Raw genomic sequence first — 21,470 nt, 5'->3', positions numbered from 1 at the left:
TTCTTCCCTCAAGTTGATCATGAGGGAAGAGGGACAGGACACATTGGAAAGGATTGAGGCTGGCCAGCATGATGGTACAGAGGGCTTTGTCACCTCCAAACGCGGGTGGCCTGGGCCACAGTCCTGGGCTGGGCTCAGAAGTGCCCCTGCCATTTCATTCATCATGGAAACTGCACAAACACTAAGAACAGAGGCATTTGGCTGGACCCAGACATTTCAAATGGAGAGAAGCTTTCAGAGAACACAGTTGGAACCAAAAATCAACACAAGAATTGCCACACACAGACACACAGACACACAGACATACCCCATAAAAGAATGTATTATGCAAAGCCAACTAAAGAAAACTCACAGGGGATATTTGCATTAGGAAGCATCCCATTCTCTAATGGGTCAAGTCCTTCCCGTAAGAGGCAGGATAACCAACTGGTCGAAAGCTTGGCGGTGGAGGCAAACTGCTTGGGACGGAATCTCCCTAGCTCTGCCACATGTGGGCTGGGTGACCTTAGGCAAATTGCATAATCTTTCTGTGTGCTTCTATTTCCTCATCTGTGAATGAGGGCTGGTAATAATAATTATACTAACCTCAGTGCATTGTCTGCAAGGATTAAATGAGTAAGTACATCTGCATCACCTAGAAGAGGGTCTGCATGCTCAACACACTACATAACTTCAGTAGACAATAACTCATCAGCACTGCAATAGCTTCCCAGGTACAATAGGATAAAAGTTAAAAACACAAAGCAGCATAAAAGCAGGTCAGACTGAAAAAGAATTCCCTGAAGCTAGGAGGCTGTCTTACTTCAAACAAAGCTCGGTGACTGTCTTACCTGTGTACAGTTCCCTTGGCTCATGGACGGCTGCTTGCTGTGGGTGCCACAAGTGCAGTGTGAGCTCTGAGGACCCCCCAGCATCCCCAAGTTCTTTTTGGCTTGCTAGAAAGGTCTGTTAGACTGCAGATCAGAAGTGTGGCTGAGGATGTGCCCTTGTGGAAGACACGGCACATCCCCTCCCCTCTCCCCACTCCCTAAAGCAGCTCTTCCATCTGGCTGTGCCTGTCACTGTCAGGGGGCGGTGGCATCTTCCTCTGACCTAGTCAGTGGCTGGGGCCTGGCCCCCTAGGGTGGAAGAGGGGCATGTCATGGGCATGGTTCATAACTGGAGGCCAGCTCCTCCGTAATATCTCTGTGCGGTGAATGCTATGTCCCAGACCCACCTGCCCTTGAGAGCAAGGCCTCACCCCTGTCCTTAGCTCAAGATAGAGGCCCAGGATTTTCTTTGCAGAGGTGAGAAATGGCCATGGCCACTCCTCCATTCATCTCAGACAAACACACGCACCCCAGAGAAACTCGCAGTTCTGTGCAAACATTCCTCATGCATCTCCGATCCTCCCTACCTCCTTCAGCTAAAAATGCCCACTTGTTTAGACTTCCGCAGCTTGGGAATGAAGCTGGAATTAAAACAGAGACAAAGGTCCACTATCAGTAATTATTTCTGAAGTAACAAGCAACTAATTGGGACTTACTGTTATTAAAAACCTATATGGCAGGCAGTAATTAAACTGCAGCTAACGAGAATTTCTGCATCAGGCTCTGCAGCCCCCACATGGCTATTCTCATCCTGGGCGGAGGGGTCTGTTGTTGGAGGAAATAAATGGCTTTTTCATAGTCCTCCAAGAGATCTTAGTCATATTGGAGATTTCTGCCCCAGGGAAGTCAGTGAGATGGGGCAGTGGGGCAAGACAAGGCACAAGCATGAGAAGCCCAGGAACACATGGGGATTTCTAGATTGGCTGCTATTATCCTCTGGATGGTGACATCATGCCTGTGGGAAATGGCTGCAGGATACTGTCAAGTCAGCAGGAAAAGAGCTGAATCAACTCTTTCATGAATAGATATATTGAGCACTTCTTATGTGTTAGGAGCTCCGTGAGATGCATTTATATGCATTGTTTCATTTACTCTTCCTAACAGCCTTAGGAAGGAAGTACCATTAGGAACTGTTTGACAGATGAGGAAACTTGGCTCAGAGAGACAAAGTCACCTATAGGAACTCACCTGGCTGCTGAGCAGAATGAAGTCAAAGTTAGACCCAGAAGGAAGGAAAAACCTGTTGTAGGCAACACAGCAAAGAGAGGCAGTTGGTGGAGTCAGTGGGGCCAGGCTAGGTGTGGCCCTTCTTGCTTCCTGGTTAGCTTGTGTAGCTATCAAAATATTCTGTGCCTGCGTTTCTGCATCTGTAAAGTGGGGATAGTTATACCTACCTACCTACTAGGTTTGCTGTAAAGACTGACAGCCTGCAGGTGACACATTTAGCCCAGGGCTTGGTGCATACTAAACGATAAAGGCCAGTTATTATTGTAGGTGCTGTACAGATGCTCTCGGAAGTAGAGCTATCATTTGCTGAAGCTCATCGTTTGAGCATGGCAGAGGTTTTGTAATAATGAAAGCTGTGGAAGTCTCTGCAAACAGTGTCTGTCTGCCTGTGTCCCTTGGGAAGGGGGCAGACAAACCCAGCGAGCTGGCTCTGCTCTGAGGCCACTGCCCTGGTGTCCGGGGCAGTGGGAGGCTGGCCAAGCTCCCAGACAGCCTGTCTCGGGCCTGGAGCACAGAGCCGTTGCCTCACCAGCTTGTAATGAACTGCGTCTCCATCCTGATTAGGGGAACAATCCTCACACAGAGAGACTCAGGGGAAGGAAGTGACAATGTTATGGAGACAGGGTATAACCTCACCTCCCAAGGAGGAGCTGGCTTCTGGGGAGCCGGTGAATTGAAGGTCACAGCCCAAGCTGGTGCCCATCCCGAGAGAGAAGGCTGAGCAGATCCCACTGGGGATCTGCATCTAGGATTTAAGAAATGCACTAGGTCCAGCCTAGGCCTCTGTATGCAAGCCTAGAAGGTAGCAGCTCATAGGCTCTGGTTTGCCAAAAAGGGAACACAAGGAAATCAACCTTCTCTGGGCACCTACCCCATACCATTCCCCATGCCAGCCTTGTAACATCAACATTGTCCTATAAAATAGAATTTTAGGGCACTGTCTTTTCCAAAACTGTGGGTTGCAGCCCATTACTGGGTTATGAAAACAATTTAGTGAGTGACTAATACCATTTTAAAAATAATGTGATTTAAAAAAAAAATTTCAGAGTGTATTGCACGTGGTACAGACAAGCATTGTTTTAGGGATCTTTTATTTCTTTAGTGTATTTGTGTTTGGGAGCTGAATTATGATGCAAAATATATTTTTTACTGAGAATTACGGTCAAAACTTCTCAAAAGCCACTGGTTAAGAATGCAGGCTCTGGCCAGGCATGGTGGCTCATGCCTGTAATCCCAGCACTTTGGGAGGACAAGGTGGTAGGATTGCTTGAGTCCAGGTGTTTGAGATCGGCCTGGGTAACATAGTGAGACTCCATCACTACAAAATTATTTTTTTTGTTAATTAGCGGGACGTGGTGATGTGTACCTGTAGTCCCAGCTACTTGGGAGGCTCTAAGGTGGGAGAATCACTTGAGCCCAAGTGGTTGAGGCTACAGTGAGTCATGATCATGCCATTGCACTCCAGTCTGGGCAACAGAGTAAGACTTGTCTCAAAAAATAAAAATACGAAAAGAATGCAGGCTCTGAAATCCGACTGATTGGAGAACCTTGATCAGGTTATAAAACCCCTCTGTGTCTCAATTTTGTCATCTATAAAATGGGGATAATAATAGAACAGTTCATAGTGTTGTTGCATGAAATAAATGAGTTAATATTCTAAAGTGCTTAAAGTGGTGTAGCAGACACCGCTAGCGCTCATCAATTTCCCCTCAGCCAACCCCAAAACCCCAGTAGTTCAGTTCCTTGTATGCGCCAATGCCTTCCTGAGTCTTTCTCCTGAGGATGCTCCCTGGTCATGGTTATATGCTTAGCTCAAGCACAGGGCAGGTCAAAGATGGTGGAACGAATGCCCCAGGAATGATCCTCCACCAATGAGGCCTGGAAGATGGTAGATAAACACTACAGTGGAGATTCTGAGGGGCATTTCTCACAGTCTCTAAGAGGGTGCCCAGTAGCACTGAGCCCCTATTGCCTACCAAAACAACTCCTCCCATCGCACTTCCCTGCTCTCTCGCATTGCTTCCTGGGATGCCCTCCCATATACATTTCTTGCACCTAAGTCCTTGTCTTGGTGTTTAATCTTAATTTTGATGCACGTAAGCAGATTCTGACACAAAGTAAACTCTTGAGGGATGTTGGTTACTATTAATCATGTTCATCTTGAGAGGATCTGTGCAAGTGCTTTATGTGCAATATCTCATTTCATCCTCACACCAAGCCAATAAAGTCGAAACTGTGATTGTCCCCATCTTTCAGATAAGAAAACCGAGGCTTAGAAAAGTTAAGTGCCCTGCTCAAGTTTACATAGCTGGAAAAGAAAGAGTTCCACTTTGAACCCAAGTGTTACCAATGCCCTGTTCTCCACCTCTCCTCTCTATTTAATCTACACAACCACTCTGCCGGCTAGCTACTGCTGTTACTCCCATTTTACAGATATGGAGATGGAAAGCTTAGGGAAATTATTTGCACTCATTTCCCACACTATTCACTACCATGCTGGGACCGACAACCGGCATTCTGACTCCTGTGCTTTCCATGACAGCAGCTGCCTGCTCCTAAGTGTCCTGGAAAGAGAAGGAATGGGAGGAATCCTTTCTTTAAAAAAAAAAAAAAAAGTCCCCTAAGTAGAAACCGGCCAGTTACCATCAAACCTTGCTTCATAGGAGAAAGGTAGAATGCAGTTGAAAAGAGACACAATTTTTGCAGACTTAATGAAACTTTGAGACAGGTAGAAATCTGTTCTAGTGCTTGTACCTCAACTCCTCAACCTGTTAAATGGGCTGATGGCCTGGTATGAAGTCCCTCTACTCATTGCTGGCCTTCACTTTCAGCTCCTTTTCCTTATCTCCAACAGCCCCACCATTCCACCAAGGTACCTTAAGCTACTGTACCTTTGGTCTGAGCTCCATCTGCATGAAACTCACTGTGATTTTTCCCTGGAAACCTGCTGTGTGCCACACACGTGCTAACCTCTCACTGTCCCAACTTTCTTCTCTATTAAATTGGGATAAACCTAGAGTCCCCTTCATGAGTTGTTGAGAGGATTAAATGAGGTAATTGTGCAAATCCCACAGCTGGCAAAGGACTCATATCTAGCATATATAAAGAGTACTCAAAACTCCACATTAAAAAACAAATGAACAATCCAATCAGAAGATGGATAACTGACATGTAGAGACATTTTACTGAAGAGAATATCGAGATGGCAAGCAGTGAAAAGATGCTTAACATCACTAGCTATTAGGGAGATGCAAAGTCAGACCATGATAAGATGTCACTACGTACCTTTTAGAACAGATAAACCAGTGACAACACCAAATGCCAGCAAAGAAATAGAAACACTGAATCACTCATACATTGCTGGTGAGAATGTAAAATGGTACAGCCACTCTCAGAAACGGTGTGACTCCTTCTTAAAACACTATACATATGCTAACCATATAACTCAACAATGGCCGCCCCCCACCCCCAAGCATTTATCCCAGTGAGATGAAGACTTACATGCAAATAAAAATCTATACACAAATATTTATAGCTGCATTATACATCAAAGCCCAAAACTGGAAACAACTCAGATATTTTTCCTGGTTAAACCATGGTCTGTCAGTCATGTCATCATGTATATTGGTGTATATCAGTAGTATATTGGTGGCATATCCATGGAACATAACTCACCAAGAACAGAGCAATGAACTATTGACAGACAACTTGAATGGATGTCAAAGGCATTAGGCTGAGTGGGGAAAAAAAAGCCAATCTTAAAAGGTCACATACTTTGTTATTCCACTTAGATAACACTGTTGAAATGACAAAATTTTGCAGATGGAAAACATACTAATAGTTGGTTGCCAGGGGCTGGGGGTGGCAGAAGGGAGAAGGGTGAGTGTGACTTTGAAGAGGCTACACAAGGGAGATCCTTGCGGCGATGGGAGAGTTCTGCATCTTGATTGTGGTGGTGACTGTGTAAGATTCTCACAGATTTACACAAGTGAGAAAGGGACACAGAACTATACTCACACAGTCAATTGCCTGGTTCTGATACTGCACTATAATTGTGTAACATGTAACCACTGGAGAAAACCAGGTGAAAGGGACCTCTCAGATCTATCTTTACATGGGATCTCTCAGTACTATCTTTGCACCTTCCTGCAAATTGATCAGTATTTCAAAATTTTAAGAAATGCTTTAAATGAGCTACTTGTAAAGAGCTTGCAGCGTGCCTAAATGAGCACTTAGTCAACATCAGCTCTTATTACTATTATTTTGTTTTCATTTTTACTTCATCCAAGTCATTTTAGTTAATGCTCACAATAAACTGGTGATAAAAGGGTATTTTTTAAAAATCCATATTTTACACATGGGAATAGTGAAACTCAGATATATTAGATCACTTGTCTAAGTTTGCATACCCAGAGAGACCCAGGAATTAAAAAGCCCAAGTTCATGGACTTCCCCCAAACATTCAAGTATGAAGGCCGGTAAGATAAAAATCTTTGCTCACATCAAGCTTTATAACATAATGGGGGCAATGACAAAAACATAATTCAAATTCAAGTGGAACGTCACATGCTGTGTTAAGTTCTATGGGAGGACAGAAAAGGGGGGAATAAAAAATTCTGAGGTGATCCAGGAAGTCTTCCTAGAGGAGGTGGCATTTGGAATTGTTTTGAGGATTGAGTAGGAGCTTAGTAGGTGTGGAAGGAGGCAGTAATGCAGGAAAGGTTATTCCAGGCAAGAGAACCTGATCATTAAGCAGTAGAATTAGAGAACAGTGACAAGTCCCAGGTGGCTGAAGCAGCTGGCATGTGACCAGAGGAAGATGTAGATGAAGGAAAAGCAGATAGTCAATGCAGACAGGCTCTGAATGAGCAACAAATCAATACTGAATCAATCAAAGGGATGAATATGGACACCCCTATGTGGCCTGCTTCAAGTTGGATTAAATGATGATCCAAACATATGCGGATGCTGGCCATGCAGATGTTATTCTGAGAGGGAAGATCAATAAATGTGATAGAGTCAGGACTTGACTGTGGATTGGGCTTGTATCCTTAGCTTTTGCTCATTATGGCCTACATAGCCTGCCTTGGAAGCTGAATGGCCAACTTCCAAAGTGCATGTGTAATTACGACAGCGTACACAGCAAGCAGCCAGCCTTCTGTATATACTGGAAAGCCAGGTAGACTTCTGCAGTGGGTCTTGGGGGCCCAGGAAGCAAAGAGATCTTCCATTTCAGGATCTCAGGATGAAGTTTTTCAGGGTCCTTCTAAGGCTCAGCCCTAGCAGATCCTGAAGGCAAATCCCTACATTTGGTGAGTTATAGGGTCCCACAGTGATTGTTCTGGACTTTGGAATTTTATCTTTCAAGTCCTGATCCCTATCACACGTACACTAATTGATCTCCCCCCCGCCTCCAGACAATAACATCTGCATGGTCAGGATCTACATCTGTTTGGGTAATCATTGAATCCAGCTTGGAATAGGCCACATAGGGGTGCCATATTCCGTTCCCTTTGATAGATCCAACATTGATTTGTTGCTCATCTGCTTTCCTCAGATCCTGTGGTAGGGATTAGAAGTGAGGAAATAAGACAGTTCCTAAGTAGAGGAGAGACAAGCATGGCACACTGCACACAGGGCAATGACAGCACCTGACTGTCCAGAGACAAAGAAATGAAAAACTCTCCTGGACTGTGGCAAATGAAGGCAGTCACATCTGCATAGCTTATCCTAAAAACTGTGAATGTAATGTCCCATTCTCAAGGAGAATAGACACTGTTGATCATGCCATCCAGAGATGGTTAATGGGGCTACACTGAGATATAAGCTATGCTTGCATCACAGCAAATGCATCGCAGTGGTGACAAGGAGACCTGTGACATTTCTGCTAAGGTCATGAGTGAAAATGGATGCAACACAACTTCAACGTTAGAAAAATATTAAAGAATAACACATTTTTTGCTCATTAGCCAAAACAGCAATATGCTTTCTCCAATTCAACTTCTAGGGCCCTAAAGTGAATTATTTGATGAAGTAGACCCCGAAGATTCTAGATGGGAAGTTTTTAAAGTATTTTATCAGTATATCTGTATTCAAGTGGAGACAAAAGAAGCCGAACTAAGAAAATTATGATAAGGCTGTCTGATAGAATAACTGTGGATCAAGCATGACTCTCTTTAGAAAGGCCTATCTTGAAGATAAATCTTGACTCAAGCTTTAGAGGGACTAGGGTGACCCTGATGGGCAGTGGAATGAATCGCAACATGTAAAATTTCTTGAATAAAAATGTACTGACTTAAAGAAAAAAAATCGTAATGCTGGTATTTGCTTGTTTGCGGGCTTCTGCAGTCTGATTGTTGCTCGAATACCTTCCTCACATCTCCATATCTGCTTTGGTTTGCCTTTACCACACTGTCCCCCAGGGCCCAGCTCAGTTAATCCTTTTGGAAAATGGATTTTGAGCTGTAAAAGACAGCTTTTCCAGGTGTAAACTCAAGCTTCAGAAGAATTGGATTAAAAGGAGCAAGTGAAAGGGACCTCCGAGATCCTCTGGGATGATTGCATTCAATCTGGGTTTCCTGGAGCTTAAAGGTTCTGCAGAGGTGCCTGGGGTACAGGCAGCTGGGAGGCAGCCCTGGTAAGAGGGATGCTAAAGGGGCAAGGCTCAGGGTCTCTACCTTCCAGCCAGAGTTGCTCAGTGTGACCATTTTACCCAGTGAAGTTCCAGATATGTTAGGAGAAAGGTTCTGAGGATTAAGGTTTAAAAACCACTAAGCTAGTCCAACACCATCATCATATCATAATTTTTAAAATAGCTGATTTTGAGCGTTTAGCGTGTGCCAGGCACCGTTATAAATGCTTTATATGTGTTACCTCATCTAATCCTCACAGCAATTCTAAAATGTAGGTACTATTATTATCTCAGTTTTACAGAGGAGAAAATGTAGACACAGTGGTTAAGTAATTTGACCAGTGCCTACAGATCACAAGTGAGGAAGCCCAGCTTGGGACCCACACAGCTGGCTCCTGAGCCTGACAATTTACCACCACACGAGATTGAGGAAGTTGAGGCACAGAGAGAGGCAGAAATTTGCCCCAGGCCCCACAGTGAGCTCAGGGCTGAGCCAAGGCTGGAATCCCACCTGCTGAGCCCTCTCAGGTGCTTCTACCTCCTGATATCCCCTTCCCTCTCTCCTTCTCTACCCTACAGTGAGCCTTCTCGAACCAACTCACAGGTGACTTTAAATAGACCATCCCTTGGTTACCAAGCATCTGTGCTCCCATGCTGGGAGCAGCTGAAGGAGATGGGACTGTGATGGTTGATCGGCTTCTGGACCCCCGTTCTGAAAGCTGCTGTGGCTCTCTCTTGGTAGGAATCTCACTTCCCACCTGCTGCTCTAGATAAGTAGAGGCCCTTCACCATTTGCACCCTGTCTGTCTGTCTGTTTATCTCTCCAGGCTCACCTGCACATACTCTTGCTATGGATATGCCTTGTTTCTTTGACCATGCCATTCCCACTGCTGGGAATCCCCTTCCCACTTTGTCAGCCTGGTATATTCCTCCTCAGATGTTCCTTTTCCAGGGCCCTGACCTTCCTGATCTCCCTTGCAAGACAGAATCAACCACAACCTTCCCCAGCAGTCTCCACATCACAGCACAGATCACCCTGTACTGTAACCACTGATTCAATTTATTTCTTGATTAAAAAAACATGCAGGTTGTTGTCCCATTTTTACTTTGGTAAAATCAGGATAGCTCCTACAGTCTGCTTCTGGTTAAGCTGGGAGGTTTTTTTGTTTGTTTGTTGTTGTCGTTTTTCCTTCCTAAAATGATGTCGCTAAACAGCTAAACTTTTGAAACCAACATCATCCTAGGATCCAAGAAATACAGGACTTCATCTCCCTCTAGACTGTGAGTTCACCTGGGTTAGGGGCCATGATTCAACGTCTCTGGACCACCAGCAGCCAGCACAAAGGAGGCACAGAGGAAGCACCAGATGTGGTGAGTCATGGTGCTCAGGGGCTGGACAGCAACCTCTGGGCCCAGATCTCCATGGGAGGCATCCCAGAGGCCTAGGAAAGCACCCCCTCCATCTACCTATTGCCCATTGAGTTCATGCAACTACCTCATGGTACATGGAAAGAAACAATGGGCAAGGACAGCAGGTCCCTTCCCCTGCCTCTAACCTGGCACAAATGAGGTTGAAGAAGCCCAGCAGAAAGCATGTCAATCTCAGATTCCAAATCACATCAAACCCCATGCTCTCACTCCTTTCTTTTTTCTCAGAGGTAGTTGCAATAGTTGGCTAGTTCCTAGCAGTTAGCTCTCTTAAATTCTCTATTTCTAAAATAATTTTCCAACAGACCTTCCACCATTTTCTACCCGTTTTCATTCTGCCTCCAGTGACCTCCTAGGCCCCCCAACCTATGTCTCCAATGGTAGTTGTGTACCACTTCTTGTTTTTGAATGCCTGCCCTATATGTATTAGGATCTAGCAAGTTACACAGGACTTATTTTTCCCTTTTCTCTGCCTATGGCAGGCATTACTAATCAATCACAGCATGTTTGCCTTCAGAATTCAACTCCAGGAAGCCACTGCCAAATGGGCTGGCTAACGAGCTGGGTCATTTGTGCAGTTGTGGGCCTGGATGCCTTCTCAAAGAACTGCTAATCGGAGATCCTTGGGTACAACACCCATACACAAGATCGCTTTGGATACTCCCAGATGCATATAATTTTAAATTTCTCTTCAATGAAAGCAATTTGTAAAATGGATGAGTAACTAGTTCTGGATTTGTGGGGGCAGGAGGAGTAACATTTGACTAATCACTGGACTCTGGGCCCAACAGATGTATCTTTGAAGTGGCCTGAAATAATTGACCAGGAATTTGGCCTGTCAGGTGACCCAAGTCAGGGAAGAAGGGAAGAGAACTGATAGGATATTCATTCATTCTCTTCACAAACATTTACTGAACACCTATTACATGCTAGACACTGATCTAAGGGCAGGAGATTTACAGACAAAGATAATGACAGCCCTCATGGTTGGCCAGGTACTAGACCCATTGGCACTCTATTTATATATCACATTTAATTTTTTGTGGCCTCAATTTTGGCACATTTCCCTTACTGGAGCTAACTGACCTCCATAATCTATGCTCTCTCTTTCTTAGTACAGTGGAACCTTAAGATGGAATGAGCCTAGATTCCTGAATCATTGGATGGAGTAGAGCTATTCACTGACCAGAAATGTTAGTCTTGGACTAAAATGTGAATGAGAACTAAATTTCTGTTGCGTTTGCACCTTTATACATTGTGGTACCTTCTTGTTATAGAAGCTGTGTTAACCTAATTAACACATTTTCTGTGTGCAGTCAGTCTCATTGTGACTTTGATTTGGAAATGTCTTTGTAGCTCCATTGCTTACTTTCAGAAGAGTTCTTGGAATTTGGTACCCAAAAGAAATGCTCATCAGCCAGGAATCCACCCTTCCTTGAAGTCAGATGCTTTCAACCCAGACCATAAGTGTTTTCTATGAGGACTAAAAAGCACCGATAAAATGAACTTTCAGTGTTTTAGAGAAAAATGTAATGCCTAACAGAGAAATTCCCAAGCACCATATTCTTTTCCTGGGAAATCAATCTTGGTATAGGACAGTCTTTCAGGCAGCCAGAAGCCCTTCGTCTGGGCTTCAGTGATGACTGGCTGTGGCTCTCCAAGGGTGCTTGCACAGTAACAACCACCTGGCAAAGAGAAATTAGCAAGTCATGGAAGCCTCACTCCCAAGTTGGGTCAACAACATGAGTCAGAGTGCCACAGAAATAAATATATCCCATACATAGAGCTTTTGGTTTAACAGCTTTCAAAGTCACAAAGTCTGCATAAGGCCAGAAGACATACAATTGTCCAATTAGACGTTTTATCTAGGAAAACACATATTATATATATATATATAATTTCATTTTAGGTTCTGGGGTCCATGTGCAGAACATGCAGGATTGTTGCATAGGTACATACATGGCAATGTGGTTTGCTGCCTCCATCCCCCTGTCACCTATATCTGGCATTTCTCCCCATGTTATCCCTCCCCAAGCTCCCGACCCCCTGCTGTCCCTCTCCTAGTCCCCCCCAACAGACCCCAGTGTGTGATGCTCCCCTCCCCGTGTCCATGTGTTCTCATTGTTCAACACCTGCCTATGAGTGAGAACATGCAGTGTTTTATTTTCTGTTCTTGTGTCAGTTTGTTGAGAATGATGGTTTCCGGATTCATCCATGTCACTACAAAGGACACGAACTCATCGTTTTTTATGGCTGCATAGTATTCCATGGTGTATATGTGCCACATTTTCCCTGTCCAGTCTATCATCAATGGACATTTGGGTTGGTTCCAGGTCTTTGCCATTGTAAACAGTACATATGTATTTACAAGCACCCAATAAATGTTAGTTGTTATTCCCCTCCTACATGACTTCAATGTTTCTAAAACATCACAGTGAACATATGTGTACATGTGTCTTTATCATAGAACGATTTATAATCCTTTGGATATATACCCAGTAATGAGATTACTGGGTCGAATAGAATTTCTATTTCTAGGTCCCTGAGGAATCACTACACTGTCCTCCACAATGGTTGAACTAATTTATACTCTGACCAACAGTGTAAAAGTGTTCCTATTTCTCCACATCCTCTCCAGCATCTGTTGTCTCCAGATTTTTTTAGTGATCACCATTCTAACTGGCACGAGATGGTATCTCAATGTGGTTTTGATTTGCATTTCTCTAACAACCAGTGATGATTAAGCATTTTTCATATGTTTGTTGTCCTCATATATGTCTTCTTTTGAAAAGTGTTTATTCATATCCTTTGCCCACTTTTTGATGGGGTTGTTTTTCTTCTTATGAATCTGTTTTAGTTCTTTGTAGATTCTGGATATTAGCCCTTTGTCAGATGGGAAGATTGCAAAAATTTTTTTCCCATTCTGTTGGTTGACAGTTCACTCTAATGATTGTTTCGTTTGCTGTACAGAAGCTCTGGAGTTTAATTAGATTCCATTTGTCTATTTTGGCTTTTGTTGCCAATGCTTTTGGTGTTTTAGTCATGAAGTGCTTGCCTATGCCTGTGTCCTGAATGGTTTTGCCTAGATTTTCTTCTAGGGTTTTTATGGTGCTAGGTCGTATGTTTAAGTCTTTAATCCATCTGGTGTTAATTTTAGTATAAGGTGTCAGGAAGGGTTCCAGTTTCTGCTTTCTGCACATAGTTAGCCAGTTATCCCAACACCATTTGTTAAACAGGGAATCCTTTCCCCATTGTTTGTTTTGGTCAGGTTTGTCAAAGATCAGATGGTTTTAGATGTGTGGCATTGCCTCCAAGGCCTCTCTCACCACTCCTATTCAATACAGTGTTGGAAGTTCCAGCCAGAGCAATTAGGCAAGAAAAAGAAATAAAGGATATTTAATTAGGAAAGGAGGAAGTCAAATTGTCTCTATTTGCAGATGACATGATTGTATATTTAGAAGACCCTATTGTCTCAGTCCAAAATCTCCTGAAACTGATAAGCAACGTCAGCAAAGTCTCAGGGTACAAAATCAATGTGCAAAAATCACAAGCATTCCTATTCACTAATAATAGGCAAACAGAGAGCCAAATCATGAATGAACTCCCATTCACAATTGCTACAAAGAGAATACAATACCTAGGAATACAACTAACAAAGAATGTAAAGGACCTCTTCAAGGAGAACTACAAATCACTGCTCAAGGAAATAAGAAAGGACACAAACAGATGGAGAAACATTCCATGTTCATGGTTAGGAAGAACCAATATTGTGAAAATGGCCATACTGCCCAAAGTAACTTACAGATTTAATGCTCTCCCTATCAAGCTACCTTTGACCCTCTTCACAGAACTGGAAAAAACCAGCTTAAACTTCATATGGAACCAATCCTAAGCAAAAAACAAACAAACGAACAAATAAAACAAAGCTGGAAGCATCACGCTACCTGACTTCAAACTATACTACAAGGCTACAGTAGTTGAAACAGCATAGTACTGGTAACAAAATGGAAAACACCTATTTTCAAAGACACTGGTGCCCATGCCAGGATCATAGCTGGGCCGGTTTAATGTGCTGGGCCTCTGGGTTTTATAGTACTTTCCACTTAAGTGAGATAGAACAGGGTCCTTCTCAGAGCTTCCTGTCCCCAAGATGGGGTCCAAGAGGGGCCTAGAGATGCTCAGAGCCAACCATTCTCATGAGAACTCCAGAAAAGCAAGAATCCATCTAGACCAGGTCATGTAGGAGGGGAATAACAACTAACATTTATTGGGTGATTGCTATTTACTCTTACTGGGTTCCAGGTCCTGTTCTAAATGTCTAGCATATTATCATTGCATTTAATCTTAGTTAGTGCCTTACAATGAAGGGTCTGTTTCCTTCCTGTCTTCCAGAAGAGAAAGCAAGGCTTGAAGAAGTAAATCAAGATACTGAATGTGACCTGGCTCAGTGAGTGGCAGGGCCAAGATTTCAACTTAGGTCTAGTGATTCTAAAACACTTCAATCTCTACCCTCACTTGCTACCCATGACTAAAGGGGCCCTTTCTCCCTCTCTGTCCAGCTACTTGAGCTGTTATGAAGGACAGATAGATGAAGACCAAGGAAGGGCTTGTCATTACCAGTGGGAACCAATGAGGGAAACCAGGTCCGGGAGAGAATCCCTAATATTTGCCAGGAACAGTGTTAAGCATTACCTACATCATCACGCTGAATTCTCATAACAGTCCTGCAAAATAGGTCTCAATATATCCATTTGATAATTGAAAAAACTGAGGCTCAGAGAGGTTAAAAACTTTCCTAAGGCCACACAGCTCAGAAGTGCTAGAGAGTCTGCCTGAATAGACTCCTTGCTCAGAAACTTTAGGTCAGGCGCTAAGCTTACCTGCCGACGTACACATCACACAGCTTTTATTTTTGGGGAGAGATTTCTTTTTTGCCAAATTCTGGCTCTACTTGTACACATTCCATTGATAACTTCCCTGATAGTCCTGGATGTTGAAACTTCCACACACATGCATTTACTTTTAGGCCACTTACTAGCTAAGTAATCTTGGGTATGTGATGTGTCCCTAAACCTCTCAGAGGGGTTTCTGCTCTCCTGGGACTCCCCACTTAGACCAGAGGTAGCAAACTTTTCCTGTTGAGAGCCAGATGGTAGATATTTTAGGCTTTGAGGCCATCCATTCTGCATGGCAACTACTCAACCTCACCCTGTAGTGCAAAAACAGTCATAGATAATGTATAATCAATGCTGTGGCCAGATTTGGCATGTGAGCCTAAGTATGCAGACCCCTGACCTACATGGCCAACATATTTCATAAATAAGTGTTAAATAAGTGCTACAAATGGGAGGTGTCACTGTACTCAGAGTGTACACTAGGAGGAACTGACCTCTAGGGGATGGTGGCTGCACAATGTCACAATGTCACCACAGGGCAGGGCTGGGACTGGAGTCCAGGCGTCCTGCTCTCCCACTGGGACTCACCTGCTACATGTGTGGCCTCCTTGGTCACCAGGGAATCTCCCAAGCTGATGTCCCTCCTAGAAGCTCAATGTCATTGGGTTGTACTCAGAGAGCAGCCCGGGACATCTGCAACTGCCCGGCTTAACCTCTGACTTGGGCCAAGAGCCTTCCACAAGCAAGTCACTGGCTCTTTCTCTCCAGCAGGGCCTGGCTCACAGCACCTTCTGGAAAGCCGTTATGGCAGCTACAGCAGCACGTGCAGCGTTAATTTATGAAAATCTCAGCTTGTAAAAGCCCAACTCGCGGGCAGAGCTGGAGGAGGCAGAAGCACTCTGCACTGGAGACGCGTGAACTGCTATTTGCTTCTCGTGCAGCCACAAAAGGAAATGCTGGCGAGGGCTTCAGAGAAGGGGTGGTGGGGAGGGGACGCTGCTGGATTTAATAGCAGGAATACGAGTCATTTGTCTTATTGTAAAATAGATGTGTGTTTGGAAGCAGAAAATGCTCTGGATCCTTTCTTTCCTCCCCTTGCAGGCATGAAAAGCCTTGAGCAAAACAAAATGCTGCTGATTTTGAGTCTATTTTGGGCGCCTGTCGCTGATTGTCTGCTTCCGAGGTCTGTGCACATGCTGCCTTCTCAAAGAATGGTTTTAACAAATTGAAATGGAATGAATGAGCATCTTGCTTCTGCTGCGGCTGCCACCATCGGAGCAGAAAGCAGCCCCGGAAGGTGGGGCCTGGCTCATGGTTCCTCAATTCTTCCCTCTCACCCCAGATGCCTGCCCAACCCACACCCCCATCCACACAGTGCTTGCTGGCACCCGAGTTAGGCTGCTCACCCCATGCCAGGAAGCTATTTACCAAAGGAAATAACTCTGATAAAGGAGCTAAAAATAGGCAGCAGTGATGGAAAACATTTTGTTGAGAGGTCTGTTGACAAGAGGGGAAATAGAGCTGTGAAAAAGATAGGTGGTGAAGGACACAGAGGGAGAAGTGGTTAGACTGCGCATCTAAGGGGCCCAGGAGGGGCCGGGTCAGGGCCCAGAGGCCAGGTGGTTCACACAGATGGCTGTGCCCACGTGGCAGATCTTCCCTGTCAGCGGCCCCACCCTTGTGGCATTTCACCCAGTCTTAGAAAAGTGAAGGGGCACCAGCCGACAGGTTCCTTCATCTGGTGGGTATCTGAGGACAGGTATCCGAAAAGCAGCCCCATGAAGGAAGCAAATAGAGTGCTGATGGAGGCTGACCACACATTCGGCTTTCACCAGCTAGGCAGCACACTGATGTTGGACAAACTGCTTAACCTCCCTGAGCCTCAGTTTCCTCATGTGACAAAGATACTTTTAGACCCATGTCATAGGGTTGTGGTGATAATTCATGCACACTGTTTTCCAAAACAGTGGTGTTATTTAGGTCATTTGGGCTTTTACAAACATGGATTAAGGACTTTCTTTGTGCCAGTCACTTCCTGGCACCTGGGGATTCCTTGATGAAAAAAAAAATCCTACTGTAAGATACTTTTAATTTCTTAGTGAACACAATAGAGAAGGGGGAGCTGTTCTTAGAAATACATGACCAGCACCACTCACCCTAAGACAGCCAAATGGAAGGACCCCAGGTCACCTTCCCTGGGCCACAGACACATCCGTTCCATCCAATGTTGTGTGTCTGCTATGCACGGTGTGCTCAAGAGGGAATGATGAGAATGGTTCAGGCTGCCCTTCTGAAGCAACAGACTGGGGGAGATGATAGGGAGGGAAAGATATGGTATTCATATGAAAAGGACCGTAACAGAGTTAGGTTTAAGAGCTCTCTTTGGGAGCAGCAGATCTTTGAAATTTCCAGGCACCGGAATGTGTAAGTTTTACAACAAGCTAAATATATACAAGCAAATCATATTCATATATTTGCATAAATTAATAAACAGCAATTATATATTATAGCAATTTCTAAGTAATATCCCCAAATAACTCTCTCAGTATACAAAAATAGCAACAATGGTTATTTCTGGGTGGTGGAATTATGGGTGATTTGTATTCCCCCCCACAGTCTCTACAATTAGTATGCATTATTTTTGTAATAGAAAAACAAACAAGTAAAACACGAGTAAGAATAGAGCTGTTTCAAAATACCCTGCAGATGGGAAATCTGTTCCCCTGCCTTGGATTCAGCTAAGAGCCTCTCCATGACTTCAAGAACTAAAAGTTTGAAGTGGCTTGAAACAGATTTTCGTATCAGAATCTGGCAAGGATGCTCAGGCTCTGGCCAAGTGGGTCCGATCCCTTTTACAATGGCCTCTAGGCTAGGAGCAAATTAAAAGTAAAGAACATGTCTTGTCTGCAGCTATGAATCCCTTACCTCTTATAGTACCTGGTACTGTGACCTTCAACACACATCTGCTGAATGAATGACTGAATGAATGAGATGCTGAAGCCCATGCTAGGCCATGGAGCTGCAGAGACGAATGATGTGGATCCCTGGCCATCAGGAGCTCCCACTTTTGTAGGAACTCAGTCTCCCCAACACAATGTAGATGATGACCAATACCTTAAAGGGCTTATTTGCAAAGAGAAACTAGAAGAATGGGGGAGAAAAGGTGAAATTCCCCAGGGGTGTCTGAGGAGGAGCTTGTATAGGGGGTAGAATCTGAGCATAGCCTGGAAAAATGAATAGAGCTTCTCCTGCAGGTACAGAGACAAGGCAGGCAAAGGTGTGGAGAGGAGCAGGAGTGTGCACAGCAAGGAAGAGGCAGGAGCAAGGCTGGGGCCAGGCATGGAGCACCTTGGATGGGAAACCAGTGGGTCCGACTGGCATTCTGGCTGCTGTAGGAGCCCACATAGGTTTAGGAGGAGAGCTGATGGGCTCCTTTATCATTGCACTGGCAAGAACAAGCATCTACTGGTTGTGCTAGATGCCAGCCTCACCCAGCATGCTTCCACCTGCCCATGAGGAGGGCAAGGCAATAGGACCAGTTTGTGGTTAATCGCTGTGAAATCTAGTCTTCCACAAACAACCCCTCTAATTTAAACCAGCATCTGTGAGAAGAGCCAGCTTTGGCAGGGTCCTTGAGGAACGTGGACATGATTAACCTCTGCCAGTTGCAGCAAATTAACTGCAAAAAGAACATCCTGGAAGCACCCAGGATCTTAAGTGCAGCCAACCCTTGAAGATGCAGTCTGATTGCTTTGCCTGGACTGGAATTGCAAAGCTGTGGCTTTACTGGGCACTTCCCATTAGGAAGTACAGGGGCACTAGCTAAGCCCCATCCCTCCTCAGGACCTTCACCTGTGCCGTTTCCTCAGCAGGAAACCCCTTCTCCCAGTTGAGTATGGTTGGCCTGTTCTGACATTTCAAGTCCTGCTTCAAGTGTTTTCCTAGTGATGACTTCCCTGACTCCCCATCTAAAGTGGCTTTGTTTTTCTCCCCACACTCAACACTTTCTATTCTACCATCCTATTTTCTGCTTTTCAAAGGGTTTATATTTTTCCATGGTTGCTTGTTTCCTTTCTCTCTACCTAACTGTAACTGGACCTAATGCTCCACGGTAGCAGGAACTTTGTCTTGTTCATAGCTGTATTCACTATATTCATTTTATTGATCACTTAATAGGTGATCAATAAAAATAAATTGGATGGAAGGAAGTAAGTAAAGAAAGAAAAAAAGGAGATTTCCAATACAATGGCTCCAGAATGGCCACCCCAGCACTTAGCCCCACTGCCCTGGAAAGATGGCTCATTAGCCATGAGCCCACAGAAAACCTCTAGGCCAAGGCCAGGAGTGTCGAAGTCCCAGGGATAGCATAGGCCAGGAATCTGATATTAAAGGAAGAATAAAGAACAAGAAAGAGAATTAAAGTGCTTGCTTTGGCAGCACATATACTAAAATTGGAATGATACAGAGAAAATTAGCATGGCCCCTGCACAAGGATGACATGCAAATTTGTGAAGTGTTCCATATTTGTACTATTCCAAACAATCCAAAAAGAGGGAATCCTTCCCAAATCATTTTATGAGACAAACATCATCCTGATACCAAAACCAGGCAGAAACTCAACGAGAAAAGAAAACTTCAGGCCAATATCCATGATGAACATAGATGCAAAAATCTTCAATAAAATACTGGCAAACCGATTGCAACAGCACATCAAAAAGCTTATCCACCACGATCAAGTAGGCTTCATCCCGGGGATGGAAGGCTGGTTCAACATACAGGAGTCTATAAACATAATTCATCACATAAACAGAACCAAAGACAAAAACCACATGATTATCTCAATAGATACAGAGAAGACCTTTGACAAAATTCAACAGCTCTTTATGCTAAAAATTCTCAATAAACTAGGTATTGATGGAATGTATCTCAAAATAATAAAAGCTATTTACAACAAACCCACAGCCAAAATCATACTGAATGGGCAAAAACTGGAAGCATTCCCTTTGAAATCTGGCACTGGATAAGGATGCCCTCTCTCACCACTACTATTCAATATAGTACTGGAAGTTCTAGCCAGAGCAATCAGGCAAGAAAAAGAAATAAAGGGTATTCAATTAGGAAAAGAGGAAGTCAAATTGTCTCTATTTGCAGAAGACATGATTGTATATTTAGAGGACCCCATCGTCTCAGCCCAAAATCTTCTGAAACTGATAAGCAACTTCAGCAAAGTCTCAGGATACAAAATCGATGTGCAGAAATCACAAGCATTCCTATACACCAATAACAGACTTAAAGAGAGCCAAATCAAGAATGAACTGCCATTCACAATTGCTACAAAGAGAATAAAATACCTAGGAATACAACTAACAAAGAATGTAAAGGACCTCTTCAAGGAGAACTACAGATCACTGCTCAACGAAATAAGAGAGGACACAAACCGAGAAATATTCCATGCTCATGGTTAGGAAGAATCAATATCATGAAAATGGCCATACTACTCAAAGTAATTTACAGATTCAACACTATCCCCATCAAGTTGCCAATGAACTTCTTCACAGAACTGGAAAAAACCACCTTAAGCTTCATATGGAACCAAAAGAGAGCCTGCATAGCCAAGTCAATTCTAAGCAAAAAGTACAAAGCTGGAGGCATCACACTACCTGATTTCAAACTAACTACAAGGCTACAGTAATCAAAACAGCATGGCATTGGTACTAAAACAGAGATATAGACCAATGGAACAAAACAGAGGCCTTGGAGGCAATGCCACACATCTACAGCCATCTGATCTTTGACAAACCTCACAAAAACAAGCAATGAAGAGGGATTCCCTGTTTAATAAATGGTGTTGGGAAAACTGGCTAGCCATGTACAGAAAGCAGAAACTGGACCCCTTCCTGACACCTTATACTAAAATTAACTCCAGATGGATTAAAGACTTAAACATAAGACCTAACACCATAAAAACCCTAGAAGAAAATCTAGGCAAAACCATTCAGGACATAGGCATAGGCAAGGACTTCATGACTAAGACACCAAAAGCATTCACAACAGAAGCCAAAATAGACAAATGGGACCTAACCAAACTCTACAGCTTCTGTACAGCAAAAGAAACAGTCATTATAGTGAATCGGCAACCAACAGAATGGGAAAAAATTTTTGCAATCTACCCGTCTGACAAAGGGCTAATATCCAGAATCTACAAAGAACCTAAAACAGATTTGCAAGAAAAAAACAAACAAGCCCATTCAAAAGTGGGCGAAGGATATGAATAGACACTTTTCAAAATTAGACATATATGAAGCCAACAAACATATGAGAAAATGCTCATCATCACTGGTCATTAGAGAAATGCAAATCAAAACCACATTGAGATACCACCTCACGCCAGTTAGAATGGCGATCATTAAAAAATCTGGA

General features: G+C 43.8%; 1 protein-coding gene and 2 non-coding genes across 4 annotated transcripts in view; 2 read left to right on the top strand and 1 right to left on the bottom strand.

Moving 5' to 3' along the window:
• Positions 1–21,470, bottom strand: part of NAV2 (neuron navigator 2) — a 768,220-nt gene that overhangs the window by 516,659 nt on the left and 230,091 nt on the right. The window lies entirely within an intron of this gene.
• Positions 7,846–7,980, top strand: LOC120364822 (small nucleolar RNA SNORA1). The gene has a single exon (XR_005579961.1). It is a non-coding gene; the product is annotated as a small nucleolar RNA SNORA1 (small nucleolar RNA).
• LOC120364738 (U6 spliceosomal RNA) lies at positions 19,472–19,578 on the top strand. Its single transcript, XR_005579886.1, has one exon. It is a non-coding gene; the product is annotated as a U6 spliceosomal RNA (small nuclear RNA).

The sequence above is a fragment of the Saimiri boliviensis genome, chromosome 6 (assembly GCF_048565385.1).
Source record: "Saimiri boliviensis isolate mSaiBol1 chromosome 6, mSaiBol1.pri, whole genome shotgun sequence".
Lineage (NCBI taxonomy): Eukaryota > Metazoa > Chordata > Mammalia > Primates > Cebidae > Saimiri > Saimiri boliviensis.
This window is presented reverse-complemented; position numbering and strand designations above follow the sequence as displayed.